This window comes from Gracilinanus agilis, chromosome 2 (assembly GCF_016433145.1).
Source record: "Gracilinanus agilis isolate LMUSP501 chromosome 2, AgileGrace, whole genome shotgun sequence".
In the NCBI taxonomy this organism is placed as follows: domain Eukaryota; kingdom Metazoa; phylum Chordata; class Mammalia; order Didelphimorphia; family Didelphidae; genus Gracilinanus; species Gracilinanus agilis.
This window is the reverse complement of record NC_058131.1, coordinates 184,825,189-184,842,689: the sequence shown is the minus strand read 5'-3', so window position 1 is coordinate 184,842,689 and position 17,501 is coordinate 184,825,189.

The following is a 17,501-nucleotide window of genomic DNA, read 5'->3' as shown; positions in this document are numbered from 1 at the left end:
AAACCCTGGTCACACAATTAAAACTAGATCTAAATATTTGGGAAAACATTAATTGCTCATGGGTAGGAAGTACTAAGGTAATAAAAATGACAATCTTACCTAAATTAATTTAATTATTCAGTGGTATACCTATCAAACTACCAAAAATAACTTTTAGTAGTACTAGAAAAAAAACTAACAAATTTCATCTGGAAGAACAAAGGATCAAGAAAACTAAGGGAGGGGGCAGCTGGGTAGCTCAGTGGAGTGAGAGTCAGGCCTAGAGACTGAAGATCCTAGGTTCAAACCCGGCCTCAGCCACTTCCCAGCTGTGTGACCCTGGGCAAGTCACTTGACCCCCCATTGCCCACCCTTACCAATCTTCCACCTATGAGACAATACACCAAAGTACAAGAGTAAAAAAAAAAGAAAACTAAGGGAAATAATTTTTAAAAATGTAAAGGATGGGGGATTAGTGGTATCAGATTTTAAACTGTTCTATAAATCCGTGGTCATCAAATTAATACAGTTCTGGCTAAGAGACAGAAGGGTGAATCAATGGAATAGACTAGAGATAAATGATCTCAGCTAGTTAGTGTTTGATAAACCCAAAGATACCAGGTTTTATGACAAGCACTCACTATCTGACAAAAATTGATGGGAAAATTAGAAAACAGTGTGTATATAATCAGGTTTAGATCAATATCTCATATCGTACACCAAGATAAATTAAAATGGGCACATGACTTAAATATAGGGAATGAAATCATGAATAAATTAGGTGAACATAGAATAGTGTGCCTGTCAGATCTATGGGAAAGGAAGGAATTTAAGACCAAGTAAGAGATAGAGAACATTCCAAAACATAAAATGAATTATTTTGATTATATCAAATTTAAATGTTTTTGTACAAATAAAACCAATGTAACCAAAATTTTAGAAGGAAATCAACAAACTGGGAAAAAATCTCTATAATAAAATTCTCTGACAAAGGTTTAATTTCCCAAATATAAAAGGAACTAATTCAAATTTACAAAGAATCAAGCCATTCTCCAGTCAACAAATGGTCAAGAGATATGAATAAGCAGTTCTTACATCAAGGAATCAAAACTATCAATAATCACATCAAAAAGTGTTCTAAATCTCTCCTTATTAGAGAAACACAAATAAAAACAACTCTGAGGTACCACCTTACACCTAGCAAATTGGTCAATATGGTAGCAAAGGAAAGTTATACGTTTTGGAGGGGAGATGGCAAAATTGGGACACTAATTCACTGCTTGTTGAGTTGTGAATTAATCTAACCATTGTGAAGGGCAATTTGCAACTATGCTCAAAGGGCTTTAAAACATTGCCTTCCCTTTGATCCAAACATTTCACTGCTAGGTTTATAACTCAAAGAGGTAATAAGGAAAAAAGACTTGTACAAAAATAATTATAGCCACCCTCTTTGTGGTGGCAAAAATATTGAAAAATGATGGGGTGTCCATCGATTAGGGAATGTCAGAACAAATTGTCTTCTCTGATGATGATGGAATATTATTTGCTGAAAGTAATAATGAACTAGATGATTTCTATGTCAACTGGAAAGACCTCCAGGAATTGATGCAGTGTAAAAGGAAGAGAACAAGTAGAACACTACACAGAGACTGATACATTATGGCATAATTGAATGTAAGAGACTTTTCTACTAGTTGAAATGCAATGTGCCAGGTCAACACTGAGGAACTTATGAGAAATAAAGTTATCCACAAGCAGAGAAAGAACTGTGGGAGTAGAAATTCAGAAAAAAACACACCATTGATAACGAGGTTTGATGGGGATATGATTGAGTTATTGGAGTTAAAAGATAACTATTGAGAATATGAGTAACATGGAAATAAATTTTGAACAAGGATACATGTATAATTCTGTGGAATATCTTGTCATCTCTGGGACAAGGAAGTAAGAGGGATGGGAAAAAATCTTGAAACACTTAACTATGGAAAAATATTCTAAATATATAAATTATTCTTAAGAGGGAGAAAAAGAAATACTCCAATCATAATATTCATAATATTAAGTAACCATTAAATACAACTTAGTGATGAAGAATAACCAATATAGACATATATATATATATATATATATATGTATATATATATATATATATATAGTCCCTTTGAAACTTTCTTTTGAAAACTCTTGCACTGATGTTTTGACAAAATTTATACTTTTCCCTCTCTGCTTTTTCCTACCTTGTTTAGCTATCAACCTCTCTTCAATGTTTACTCTACTTGTACATTTTAATATAAAAGTGACCCATGGAATATAAAAGCTTTGCATCCATGTTCATTAATTAAATTAGTCTATAATTTTTCTCTGTTTTTGGTCTTTTTGGTTTAGGTATCAGTACTGGAGTTTTCTTGGACAACTTCTTTGCCTATTTTCCAGTAATTTATATAATATTGTAATTAGTTGCTCTTTAAATGTTTGGTAGATTTCACTTGTAAATACATCTGGTTCTGGTGGATTTTTGTTTAAAAATTTTATTTATGTCCTGTTGAATTTATTTTTATAAGATAGGTTTATATTAATATTATATTTTATCCCCTGTTATTCTAGGCAGTTTATAATTTTGTATTTAGTCTTCCATTTCACTTACATTGTTAAATTTATTGGCATGTGCTTAGGCAAAATAATTCCTAATAACTGCTTTGATTTTATATTCATTAGTGGTATATTCACCCTTTTCATTCTTGATGCAATTGATATGCTTTTCTTCTCTTCTTTAAAAACCATATTAAACAATAATTCATCTATTTTTGTGGATTTTTCATTAAACTAAACCCTATTTTTATTTATTAATTCAATATTTGAATATTCAATTTTATTAATCACACATGTATTTTAGGAGTACATATTTTGTATTTTATTGGAGATTTATAATGTATTTTTTCATACTTTGTTTTCTGAATACTAAATTCCTTGACCTGGTCTTTGTGTATATTGATTGTATGTATTTAGAGATAAAATTTTTCCTCAAATTACTGATTTTTAGAATTCCATTTTTTGGATGTGTTTTGAAATTATTATCATTCTCTTTAATAAAATTACTTATAATCTAAATGGCTTGTTTTTAACTGATTCCTTCTTTAAGATTAGATTACTGGGGCAGCTGGGTAGCTCAGTGGAGTGAGAGTCAGGCCTAGAGACAGGAGGTCCTAGGTTCAAACCTGGCCTCAGCCACTTCCCAGCTGTGTGACCCTGGGCAAGTCACTTGACCCCCATTGCGCACCCTTACCAATCTTCCACCTATGAGACAATACACCAAAGTACAAGGGTTTATTAAAAAAAATATTAGATTACTTATTCTTCAATTAATTTTAGTCTGTGCTTCTACAGTCTCTTATTAAACATGATTCATTGCATTATCATCTGAATTTGATGGATTAAGTAGTTTTGCTTTTATGCACTTAAAGTCTTCAATACCCTAATATATGATGAATTATCTAAGATTCTATTAATTTCCTTGACTACATACAGAGGGAAATGAAAAGTATAACGAAGTCAAGGAGATTAAAAGAATGTTAGATAAGCTAAATATGAGAGATATTCAGAGAGAACTGAATGGGAATAAAAAAGAATATACTATTTTCTCATTATACATGATACCTATGCAAAAATTTATCATATGTTAGGGTATTAAAAATTTTAGTTAAATGCATAAAAGAAAAAACACTAAATTCATCAAATTAAAATCATAATGCATGTATATGCAATGTCCTTAGAGACAAAATAGACCTTCATTTTACTCACAAGGAAACTGAGAATAAGAACCAATAAGTCAGTTGCCTGAAACCCACAAAGTTAATAGTAGAGGCAGAATTAAAACCCATCATCCAATTCAGATCTACCTTTCCTTGACTTACTACATAATATCTATATATTATTAAGAATAAGGCTATCTACCATAATATATATATACAAATAAATATTACATACATATATAATTCAGTGATAAAATTATAGTATGAAGATTGTTTCATATTGTACTGATTACCTGGGCTACACAGACTTCTTTCTGTCAGGTATTGCCAATAAAACAAGCTTGGGGAATTTTAGGATGCTCGGCCAGGTAGAACATTAGAGGAAGATGTCTGGAATATGTATATATGAAAGAAATCAGGGGAATTATAGGGAGTTAGCTCACAAAAGGTACCAAAATTATGAAATTTTAGTGATAAAGACATAACTATTTAAAGAAGAACAGCTGAAAGTAATATAAGCAAATATTTGACAGTTTTAATAGTAGGAGTATAGAAATACAAAGTAAAAATCCCAGAAACAGACAATATAATTTACTATATTTATCATTAAGATTCACTTATAAATGGAGAAAAAAGGTGAGCATATTTGTTTTGTATCAGTTTTAGCTAATGATAGCTTGAAATCTAATAAAATAACATATTAAAAGTATATATCAGGTAATGGAGGCCTTCCATTCAAATACACTCAATAAATATTTTGATGTATCTATTTCATACAAGTCATTATTCAGGTGCCTTTTGTAGCCAAATGTTGACATTTTAAAATGTCAAAGCCATCAGTTTCATTGATAAGAAATTCCCTACGCTTATAAGAGTAGAAATCTTTTATAATTTTGTATGATATCTATAACAAATTCTATGGCCAAAAGACTTTCCATTATGAATAGACTCATGATGAGAATCTCTGAGTTTAGCTAAGTTATTCTTTATGCATCATATATACATTTAGCAGTCATGCCAGTATTCCAATATCTCATTAAATAGTTGAATGTAATATAAAAAATGGAATAATTTTAAAAGTTAGAAAAATATACATTTATATAAATTTTTACATTTATTATTCATATTGATGATTTTAATTGATAAATATTTTGATAATTTTAAGGTCACCAAGACTTGATACTATTTTCCTATATTTCTTAAATAAAAATGAATAAAATTCTTTAAAAAATGCTGAAAATGAGATCAGTCATAATGGAAAATCTTCTGGCTATAGTAATTGTTATAGGGATCACACAAAATCATAAAAGGTTTCTACTTTGCAACTAAATGTCTTAGAGAGGTGCATGAGGTACTAAGAGATAACTGACATGACTAATCCCATCCAAAAGTTTGAGTCAGAGGAAGCACTAGAACCCAAAGCTATCAGCCCCTGAGTCTGACAGCAGCTGCAACTATATTTCAAAATAAATGAGCAGGCAAGGAGAAGAGAAGTTATAGAAGACATAGTATTTGCAATTCCAGTAAATAATGAATAAGATTAATTTCCACTAATAAACAATAATGATTACCCATTTCTTACCACAAATCCAGAAAATTCTGTCAACCAAAGCAGAGGAGCTATAGTAAGCAGAATGTCTTTATCATTGGACACCACTAACCTTCCCACAAACTCACACAGTACAAGGCTTATATTTTCAGAAGGTGGAGTCTTGGCTAAGAAACCTGTGGGCATAAAAGCCATAAAAGTTCTGAAATTTGTCCTTTTGAGCCAAAAAACCTAACCAAGTTTAATCCCAGATTCAATGATAGAGTACTAAGTTTTTTTATTAAAGAGATTGATCAGAGACAAAGATAGGAACTGACAAGATAGGACATGTGTTCTGGTCAAAATGTATTTTGGTCTCTTAGATGTGCTGATATATGGTCACCATGTACCAAAGCACTCCATCTCTTCTGCTTAGCTTGGAGAGGTAAAGCCCCCACCATTAGCTTCCCAGATATTGGATTTTTAGATTAATATTTTAATAGGATAGCCAAGAGCTGGTCAAAGAGACAGAGAAACAGCTTCTTTTTGGACTTTCTGACTGCAGTGTTTCTGGGCCACTCTGGAAAATTATCTGCTAGTTGGGAAATGATTTCCCTTTGGTCATATCTCTTCTAGAGCTTTCCTTTCAATAGATATCAGTATTACTTCATTTCCACCCCCATCTGAATAATATGTAACTTGGGCAAAAAAATCCACATTTTTTTTTATCTGAGGATTTTATCTAGGAAAGGCCTTAGAGATTACTTATTAAAAGCCTGCTATATCCTAGGTATGGAAATCCCAGAAAGCAGAAAAAATTTATCCAAAGCTACATGATTATTAAAAGTATTATACTAAAATTAGAAGTAAAGAATATTATAAAAAATACTTGTTTTAGTTAGAAGAGTCCCTGTCATCATATCAAATAGTGAAATTACAGTATTATGTTGACACAAAGTGTGAATTATATGGGATTCTTTACTTACTATTAGAGATTTCTTATTCAATGCTCCTCTACCCTGTGAGGCATGAATGGTCATTGATGACAGCTGGAAAGAGCAATATAGCTCCATTTAGTTTCCAGAAATGAGGGAGAAGACTTTGGAATTCCTAATTTGCTTCAGGTTCATGAAAGGTTAAGGAATTTGAAAAGTAAAGAAATGGCTTGTAAAACTTTGATGACGTCTCAAAACCTTGCATATACAATAGAAAAGCTGGTTGACATCTGGAATTCTCTCTTGGTTAAATTGAATTACCACACTCCTAAAGAGAGGGATCATTTACTCTGGGTATTGTCTACTAAAAAACCTCATATGTACACATTTTTTATTTCTGTTTATATAAATGGTTTTATTTAATTTTGTTAAATATATTCATAATGGTATTGGTATTTGGTTGAACCAGAATCAAGCTTTGGATATATGACTCAGGGAGCTCCTTTCACATTAAGGAATATCAATTAAGACTTTTAGCTTGAAGCTGAAAAAATATTATTTCTTAAATAATCTCTCTCTCTCTCTCTCTCTCTCTCTCTCTCTCTCTCTCTCTCTCTCTCTCTTTCTCCACCCCCTGTCTGTCTCTGTCTTTCCATATAGTATATAGGTATGCGCATATATATGTTTGTATATGGGCACCTAAGTAGTTAGAATGTTGGACTTAACATTAAAAAGCATAAACTTCCTGAGTTCAAGTCTGCCATAAGATACTTACTAGCTGTGTGACTATAGGTAAATCTCTTAACCTTGTTTGCCTCGTTTGCTGCTTCCATAAAATGAGGTGGAAACCAAAATAGTAAATTAATTAAATATCTTTGTCAAGAAAACCCAAATGGTAACTCTAAGAATCAAAAATGAATGAAGAATGAAATATTTGTATATAACCCCCCCCACACACACACACTCTTTTTTCCTCATCTTTCATTTTATTTTTTTAGATGATTAGTTCTATGAGGCATAGGAGATATAGTCACTTTATATGTGACACAGAAGACTGAAAAAAATCATCAGACTTAACTGACTGTAGTTTATAACATGGAATTTGTTATTCTGACTATTCAGGAAGTATATCCTTGTTTTAAAGGATGACAAGGGGGCTGATAGGGTAAGAAGGAACAAAGCAGTCACTAAAAGACAAATCTTGTCACAAAAAAATATATTGAGTCACAGGGTACACAGCATTTTCTTTGTGACTTATTCTTGATAAAAACTAATCATCCCATTAATAGAGGCATACTAAGAAATTATAGATTTAATGAAGTCTAAGATAGATTCACATTTCTTAGTCAATTCTTATCCTAGTTGCACTCCCCAATGATTATAACTATCAACATCCCTGACAATACTGTGAACAAAGATTTTCTGCTCAAACATAGCAAAAAAATACTCAAAGCATGAAAAGAATGGCTTTCTTGAATTGCAATAGATGATTTCTCACAACAAATATATGAGGCTGTAGCTTTTTTTAAAACCCTTGTACTTCGGTGTATTGTCTCATAGGTGGAAGATTGGTAAGGGTGGGCAATGGGGGTCAAGTGACTTGCCCAGGGTCACACAGCTGGGAAGTGGCTGAGGCCGGGTTTGAACCTAGGACCTCCTGTCTCTAGGCCTGACTCTCACTCCACTGAGCTACCCAGCTGCCCCCAAGGCTGTAGCTTTTGCAAGGCATCACCACTCCTCTTCCAGGTCAAAGATGATGACATTCATCCTCTGCTCATTTCCCTTTCATAAGACTCTCCATCTAAGCTCAGAGGTTGACTAGAGGGAAGCTGTGAGCAAGGCTGGTGTGGATTGGATTCTGAGTCATTATAAAGATAAGAAAGTAACCTAGAAATCATCCTGGTACCCTGCTGAAATTACATGTTAGGAAATGTACTTTCCCTTCATTTCTGACTTTCCTCACATAATGGCAATTATAGTATAATCAATTTCAGAATCCCAATTGGTGATTTACTTCCCATTAGACTCTATCTTACTTTAAGAGAAGTAGATGGAAAATTGTGGCACATATATAGGGCAGCAACACATGAGTCTCACATCCAAGGAAATAAATGTATGAGTTGCTTAGCATGACAAGCAACACAATATTCTGTTCTAGTGGGAAGGTGAGGATGGGATTGCTCATTAAATGAGCTGCTGACAGCAATTTAGTGTTATCAGAATAAACATAAAAGGTAATGAAGAGGCTAAGTGTGGACCACAGTGGGACACTTAGGGTTAGAGAGTGAGACTGTGATCTAGAAGAGTATGCAACAAAGGAGAAAGAGTCAGAGAGGTAAAATACCAAGAGTGTATTGTAGTAAATGGTATCTAAAAAACCTAATTTACCAGGAGTAAAATGATATCTAAAATCCTTATATAGAGGGTATTAAGAAGAGAGAATGATTAGCAGTGCCAAAGGCTGATGTGAGATAGAAGAAAATGAGGATTGAGAAAAGGCTATTTTCTTTGACAACTAATAGATCAGTAGTATATTTGGAAAGAGAAATTTTGAGAGAAAATTAGAAGTTAGATTATAAGGGAATGGGAGAAAAGTAAGTAAAGGATCCTCCTGAAGATGACTTTTTGGTTAATTTAGTTGCAAAGAACAAGATGAGAGGTTAGGAAAGAAGGATTAAATGAAGGTGTTTTTTTTTTCAGGAGGGGGAATATATAGGCATGTTCATAGGCAGTGGGGAGCAAAGCAATACACAGGGAAATAATGAAAATAAGTGATAGCAGTGGAATAACAAAGGGAGCATTCAATTGGAGGAGATAGGATGGAATAGAAATCAAGTGAATAGGTAGAGGGATTATCTTGGTAAGGAGTAAGGGTATTTGATCAAATGGCATCATGGTAAAGGAAGAGACAGTGGCAGAAGGTAACTGAATAATGGAATATGAGGAAGAGAGCTCATAAAGCTTATTCTATCTTCAGTAGAATATATTATATAAGTAGAAGCATGTTTCATAATTTTCTTTGTATTTGTAGTCCTTGGCATCAATCAGTGATTTAGAATTATGAGAATATTTTAGAATTATGAGAATATTTTGTAGGTGTCAGACCAAAAGGGAAAAAAGTTTAAAATGTAAACTTATGAAGTTCAAGTAGGAAAACATTCTATAAACTGAAAATTTATGAATTATATTATTTTTCTTATTCCTTCTAGCTTCTCTTAGTGCCATCTTCTATTCCCTCTTCTTTTTTATGTATCATCTTCAATCACCTAGTACCCCAACCTCTACTGATGGATAATTCTTCTAACTACCAGGACAGTGAATACAGTATAAGCTGAAAATGTAAAGTTGATATCAAAGGGAAAAAATGGGATATAGATGAAAGAAATCTGTATGTAAGATAATTCTCTGAGTTTTATCAGTAGATATCAATTGTCAGATCAAAGAGATCAAGTAATCTCTAATCTAAGCAGCCTAAATAATATTGAGTCTACAAATACTACGCTGCCTTATAATTTTGGTCCTTTTGTTTTTGTATTTCATACTCAAGAATGAAAAAAATGGCATCACTGGTGATGTCTTTTTTTTAAAACATTTATTAATATTTGTTTTTAACATAATTACATGATTCATGCTCCTACTCAGCCCCCATACCCCCTCCACCCATGCTGACACCCATTTCCACTGGATTTATCATGTGTCGTTGATCAAAACCTATTTCCAAATTGTTGATAGTTGCATTGGTGTGGTGGTTTCAAGTCTACATCTCCAATCATGTCCACTCCACAACCCATGCGTTCAAGCTATTCTTTATCTTCTATGCTTCCTCTCCTGCAGTTCTTGCTCTGAATGTGGGTAGAGTTCTTTACCATAAATTCCTCAGAGCTGTCCTGTGTCATTGCATTGCTGCTGGTACAGAAGTCCATTATATTCAATTTTACCATAGTATATCAGTCTCTGTGTAAAATGTTCTTCTGGCTCTGCTCCGCTCACTCTGCATCAATTCCTAGAGGTCTTTCCAGTTCACCTGGAACTCCTCCAGTTTATTATTCCTTTCAGCCCAGTAGTATACCATCAACAGCATATACCAAAATTTGTTCAGCCATTCCCCAATTGAAGGGCATACCCTCCTTTTCCAGTTTTTTGCCACCACAAAAAGCGCAGCTATAAATATTTTCGTACAAGTCTGTTTATCTATGATCTCTTTGGGGGTACAAACCCAACAATGGTATGGATGGATCAAAGGGCAGGCATTCTTTTATAGCCCTTTGAGAATAGTTCCAAATTGCCAGCCAGAATGGTTGGATCAGTTCACAACTCCACCAGCAATGTATTAATGCCCAATTTTGCCATATCCCCTCCAGCTTTCATTACTATCCCCTTCTTTCATTTTAGCCAATCTGCTAGGTGTGAGGTGATATCTCAGTTGTTTTGATTTGCATTTCCCTAATTATTAGAGATTTAGAACACTTTCTCATGTGCTTATTGATACTTTTGATTTCTTTACCTGAAAATTGCCTATTCATGTCGCTTGCCAATTTATCAATTGGGGAATGGCTTGATTTTTTATACAGTTGCTTTAACTCCTTGTATATTTGAGTAATTAGACTCCTGTCAGAGTTTTTTGTTATAAAGATTTTTTCTCAATTTGTTGTTTCCCTTCTGATTTTGACTACATTGTTTTTGTTTGTACAAAAGCTTTTTAGCTTAATATAATCAAAACCATTTAATTTACATTTTGTAATTTTCTCTAACTCTTGCTTGGTTTTAAAATCTTTCCTTTCCCATAGATCTGACAAGTATACTATTCTGTGTTCACTTAACTTATTTATAGTTTCCCTCTTTATATTCAAATCATTCACCCATTCTGAATTTATCTTGGTGTAGGGTGTGAGATGTTGATCTAGACCTAATCTCTCCCATATTGTTTTCCAAACTTCCCAGCAGTTTTTGTCAAATAGTGGATTCATGTCCTAAAAGTTGGGCTCTTTGGGTTTATCATACACTGTCTTGCTGATGTTATTTACCCCAAGTCTATTCCACTGATCCTCCCTTCTGTCTCTTAGCCAGTACCATATTGTTTTAATGACTGCTGCTTAATAGTATAGTTTAATATCTGGTACTGCTAGGCCCCCTTCCTTCACATTTTTTTCATTATTTCCCTTGATATTCTTGATCTTTTGTTATTCCAAATGAAATTTGTTGTAGTTTTTTCTATTTCAGTAAAGAAGTTTTTTGGTAGTTTGATAGGCATGGTGCTAAATAGGTAAATTAATTTGGGTAGAATGGTCATTTTTATTATGTTAGCTCATCCTACCCATAAGCAATCAATGGCTTTCCAATTTTTAGATTCAGTTTTATTTGTTTGGAATGTGTTTTGTAGTTGTTTTCATATAATTGCTGTGTTTGTTTTGGTAGATAGATTCCCAAGTATTTTATATTGTCTAGGGTGATTTTAAATGGTATTTCTTGCTGTTCTAATGTGTTGGAAATGTAAAGAAATGCTGAGGATTTGTGTGCATTTATTTTATATCCTGTAGCTTTGCTAAAGTTCTTGATTATTTCTACCAGCTTCTTAGTTGATTCTCTAGGATTTTTTAAGTATACCATTATATCATCTACAAAGAGTGATAGCTTAGTTTCCTCATTGCCTATTTTGGTGCCTTCAATTTCTTTTCCTTCTCTAATTGCTACTGCTTGTTGATCGTTTTAGGTATATAGTGTTTATTATTTTTAGGAAAGGTCCCTCTATAAATATACTTTCCAGTGTTTTCAATAGGAATGGATGCTGTATTTTGTCAAAGGCTTTTTCAGCATCTATTGAGAAAATCATGTGATTTTTGTTTGTTAGACTGTTGATATGATCAATTATGTGAATGGTTTTCCTAATGTTGAACCATCCTTGAATTCCTGGAATAAATCCCACCGGATCATGGTGGATGATCTTCTTAATTACTTGCTGGAGTCTCTTTGCTAATATTCTATTTAAGATTTTTGCATCTATGTTCATTAGGGAGATTGGTCTGTAGTTTTCTTTCACTGTTTTTGATCTCCCTGGCTTTGGAATCAGTACCATATTTGTGTCATAAAAGGAATTTGGTAGGACTCCTTCTGTGCTTATCATATCAAATAATTCTTATAGTATTGGGATTAGTTGTTCTTTGAATGTCTGATAGAATTCACTTGTGAATCCATCAGGCCCTGGAGATTTTTTCTTAGGGAGTTCTTTGATGGCTTGTTCAATTTCTTTTTCTGATATGGGATTATTTAGGTATTCTATTTCTTCTGCTGTTAGTCTAGGCAGTTTATATTTTTTTAAATATTCATCCATATGTCCTAAATTGTTATATTTATTGCCATATAATTGGGCAAAATAGTTTTTAATGATTGCCTTAATTTCCCCTTCATTAGAGGTGAGGTCTCCCTTTTCATCTTTTATACTGTCAATTTGGTTTTCTTCTTTCCATTTTTTTATTAGATTGAACAGTACTTTGTCTATTTTATCTGATTTTTCAAAATACCAGCTTCTAGTCTTATTTATTAATTCAATAGTTCTTTTACTTTCAATTTTATTAATTTCTCCCTTGATTTTTAGTATTTCTAATTTAGTTTTCATCTGGGGATTTTTATTTTGCTCACTTTCTAATTTTTTGAGTTGCATGCCCAATTCATTAATCTCTGCTCTCCTTAATTTGTTAATATATGCACTCAAAGATATAAATTTCCCCCTTAGTAGTGCCTTGGCTGCATCCCACAGAGTTTGGTAAGATGTCTCATCATTGTCATTCTCTTCAATGAAATTGTTGATTGTTTCTATGATTTCTTCTTTGACTAATTGGTTTTGGAGAATCATATTATTTAATTTCCAATTAGTTTTTGATTTGCCTGTCCAGGTGCCCTTACTAATTATTATTTTTATTGCATTATAATCTAAGAAGGTTACAATTATTATTTCTGCTCTTTTTCATTTGTTTGCAAAGTTTCTATGCCCTATTACATGGTCAATCTTTGTGAATGTACCATGTGCAGCTGAAAAGAAGGTGTATTCCTTTTTGTCCCTATTTATTTTTCTCCACATATCAATTAAATCTAATTTTTCTAGGACTTCATTCACCTCTCTTACCTCTTTCTTATTTATTTTTTGGTTTGATTTATCTAGATCTGAAAGGGGAATATTTAGATCTCCCACTATTAAGGTTGTACTATCTATTTCCTTCTTGAGCTCTGCCAGTTTCTCCTTTATGAATTTGGATGCTATGCCACTTGTGGTGCATACATATTGAGCAATGTTATTTCCTCATTGTTTATACTGCCTTTAATCAGGATGTACTGACCTTCCTTGTCTTTTTTAATCATATCTATTTTTACTTTGGCTTTGTCAGAAATCACAATTGCCACTCCTGCCTTCTTTTTCTCATTTGATGCCCAAAAGATTTTGCTCAAGCCCTTAACCTTAAACTTGTGTACGTCTACCCACCTCATATGTGTTTCTTGTAGACAACATATAGTAGGGTTTTGGCTTCTTATCCACTCTGCTATTTGCTTCCGTTTTATGAGAGAGTTCATCCCATTCACATTCAGAGTTATAATTATCAGTTGTGCATTTGCTGACATTTTCCTATCCTCCCCTATTCCTACCCCTTCTTCTTAAACTATTTCCTTTTAAACCAGTGATTTTCTTTAAGCCGGTATCCCTTATCCCCTCCCTTGATTAACTTCCCTTTCTACCCCCTCCCTTATTATTCCCCTCTTTTTATTTTTAAAGGCCTAATAAATTCCCTCCCCCTTCTTCTCCCCTCCCTTTTTTGACCTCACCACTCCCTTCCTCCCATTGGTTTATCCCTTCTGACTTTCTCAGTAGGATTAGATAGAGTTTTATATCCCAATGGATAATATAGCTACTCTTCCCTCTCCAGGTTGATTACACTGAGAGTAAGGTTTAAATATTACGTCTTAATGCTCTCTTCCTCTCCTTATAATAGTATTTGTCCCCTCACCTTCCCATGCCCTCTTTGTGTGTAATAGAATATCCTATTTTTCTCATTCTCTCAAGTTTCTCTTGGTGTCCCCTGCTATTCACCCCCCTTTTTCCCACCTGCCATATCATCTTAGACCATTTAGTATTCCACCCTCTCCCTATGAATTATTCTTCTGATTGCTATAATAGTGAATATTATAATAGTGAATAGAGTTCACTACAGAGAATTATACATAGCATTTCTCCACATAGGAATAGAGATAATGAGATCTTACTGAGGCCCTTAAGAAGGCAAATTTAAAAATTATGAGTTTTCTTTCTTTCCTCACTGTTTCTTATTTATCTTTTCATGTTTCTCTTGATTTTTGTGGTTGGATATCAAACTTTCCATTTAGCCCTGGTCTTTTCTGTGCAAATACTTTGAAATCTTCAATTTTGTTGAATGCCCATACTTTCCCCTGGAAGTATATAGTCAGTTTCTATGGGTAATTGAACCGTGGTTTCAGGTCCAGCTCTCTTGCCTTTCTGAATATCATATTCCAAGCCTTGCGGTCTTTTAGTGTGCAGGCTGCCAGATCCTGTGTGATCTTGATTGGTGCTCCTTGATATTTGAATTGTCTCTTTCTGGCTTCTTGTAAGATTTTTTCTTTCATTTGAAAGCTCTTGAATTTGGCTATTATATTCCTTGGAGTTGCCCTTTCTGGGTCTAGTGTAGAGGGTGATCTATGGATCCTTTCAATGTCTATATTGCCCTCTTGTTGTAGAACTTCAAGAAAATTTTGCTGAATAATTTCTTTCAGTATGGAGTCCAAGTTTCTATTAATTTCTGGTTTTTCTGGAAGACCAATGATTCTCAAATTGTCTCTTCTAGACCGGTTTTCTTGGTCTGTCACTTTCTCATTGAGATATTTCATGTTTCCTTCTATTTTATCCGTCCTTTGACTTTGTTTTATTTGTTCTTGTTGTCTTGAGAGTTCATTAGCTTCTAATTGCTCAATTCTAGCCTTTAGGGCCTGGTTTTAGGCTATAATCTTTTGGTTTTCGGCTATGATCTTTTGGTTTTCCTTTTCAATCTGGTCATTTCTGGTGTTCAATTTGCTTATCAGTTCATTGGATTTCTTAGCCTCACTTTCCAATTGCAAAATTCTGCCTTTTAAACTGTTATTTTGTTGCCTGATTTCCTTTTGAGCTATTTCATATTTCTCTAGCCAAATCTTTTCCAACTTTTTCGTCATCTCATATTTGAACTCTTCAAGAGCTTGTGACCAGTTTTCATTATTTTGGGAGAGTCTGGGTGCTTGTTTGTTCTCCTCTTCTGTTTGCTAGGTTGTCTGGATTTTCTCTGTGTAAAAGTTGTCGAGTTTTAAAGATTTCTTCTTCTTGTTGTTAATCTTTCTCTTTTGGCCTTCCTGATTCTGGGTTGCCATCGTTAGCCCAGCCTGTTCTCAGGTTTATCCTCAGGCTGACTTAGGTCTGGTTTTTTTCAAAGTCAAGCCCCCTGGTGAACCCCCTTGCTTGGTCCTCTGCTGGAAGCTCCTTTACAAGTCTCATGGTGCTGAGTCCACAGTCGTATACTCGTCTGCACCGGTTCCGCACTCAGGGTTTCAAAGCCTTCACTCACGTGCGCCTGTGTCCACCCCCTCTGGAGGCCTGTGCTCCTGCCTGAGCTCTGTGTCCGCGCTCAAATTCCGTACGAGTTCTTTAGCCTTTTGGGGTCCTAAGTCTTACTGCTCTCAGGAACAGGCCTTGGAGCTGCCAATGACTCAATGAGTGCCCTAAACTTGCTCTATTTCTCTTGAGCTGGCTTTGGAGTTGTAGGTGGTATGGTGTGTGTGGGGGGGGTGCTCAACCCGTGATTTAGTGAAAGCCGTTTCACCCTTAATAGCATGGAAATGTCCTGATTCCAAGTACCTTCCACACTGTGCCCTGTTGTGGGGTCCCTCTGTTCATCTGGAGTTGTTTTTATGTCCCCTTGAGGAGTCCTGTATGTTTTGGTTAGGAGAGGTTAAGAGCTACTTTTTACTCTGCTGCCATCTTAACCAGGAACCACCACTGGTGATGTCTTTTGACTCTCACATAAATTATATTGCAGTGAGGCAGAGTTAAACAAGATTCACAAACTCTCTTTTCCAGAGACATTAAATTACAATAGCGAGAAAAAAAAGTTAATATGACTGGTGATGACTTTGGATGCAGTGAATGACCTTGGCTTCCTTGATGCATACTCAAGTTCTAAGCATTCCACAGAGTCACCTTCATGGCCATTTGAACAAATTGTTTTCATTTGCCCCTTTTGTTAAGAGAAGTCTTTGTGTACCTCAGATAGAAATCTTCCTAACTCGCCAACAGTTTGCAGGTCTGTCAGTCAACCTCAACCTAGTTTAGCCTGCTTGTTGAGATATTTCACTGGAGTTCAATCACTACAAATTTTAGAGATTCTTTCAGCCACAAGTTAGAACTGGGAGGCAGATGGACACAAATAAAGAAAATTTTTACTTAAAAATACTCAGGAAGCCCTGAAAGTAGAGCTACTAGTCTTCTTTGGAAACCACTTGCCAAGTAGGGAGGTATGGAAGCCAAAGGCAAATTTTATTTTAACTACATTCTTATTAAAATGTTATGAATTATGATACAATATTTTGAGCAGTTTCCTTTCATAAAATATATCATAGTAGTATAAAGTCAATTTTTCAAAAAGTGAATAAGAAACAAAAGCTGGAATGGTGGAGTGGGGCAGCTAAATTGCTTAGTGGATTGATAGGCAGTCCTATAGAGAGGAGGTCCTAGGTTCAAATTTAGCCTCAGACACTTCCTAGCTATGTGACCCCGGGCAAGTCACTTAACTCCTATTGTCTAGCCTTGACTGCTCATCTGCTTTAGAACCAATATAGTGTATTGATTTTAAGATGAAAGGTAAGGGTTTAAAAATAAATTAAATGAAAGAATATAGTAAACAAAGCTAGGAAATAGATTATACATAAATAAGAATAAAAATGGAAGACACAGAATAAAGATTGAAAAAATGAAGACTTATATGTGTATACATGTATATGAAAATATATGGAAGTGTGTGTTTATATATTATATACATATATGTTACACATATATACATATTATATGCATATAATAATTCATATCAACATGAACAGCAATGGATCTCTGATCCTTTGCTTCTCATATTCCAGTTGTGCATATGCTTATAAAGCATCTAAAAGTGTCACTGGACAGAAGAAACATGTGAAAGAGGAATAGGGTACATCGAGTTCTCCAAAGCAGAGGTCTGCTGGCAGTTGTGTAATTGTGACAACATTTAGCTATTGTTATAGTTATCATTC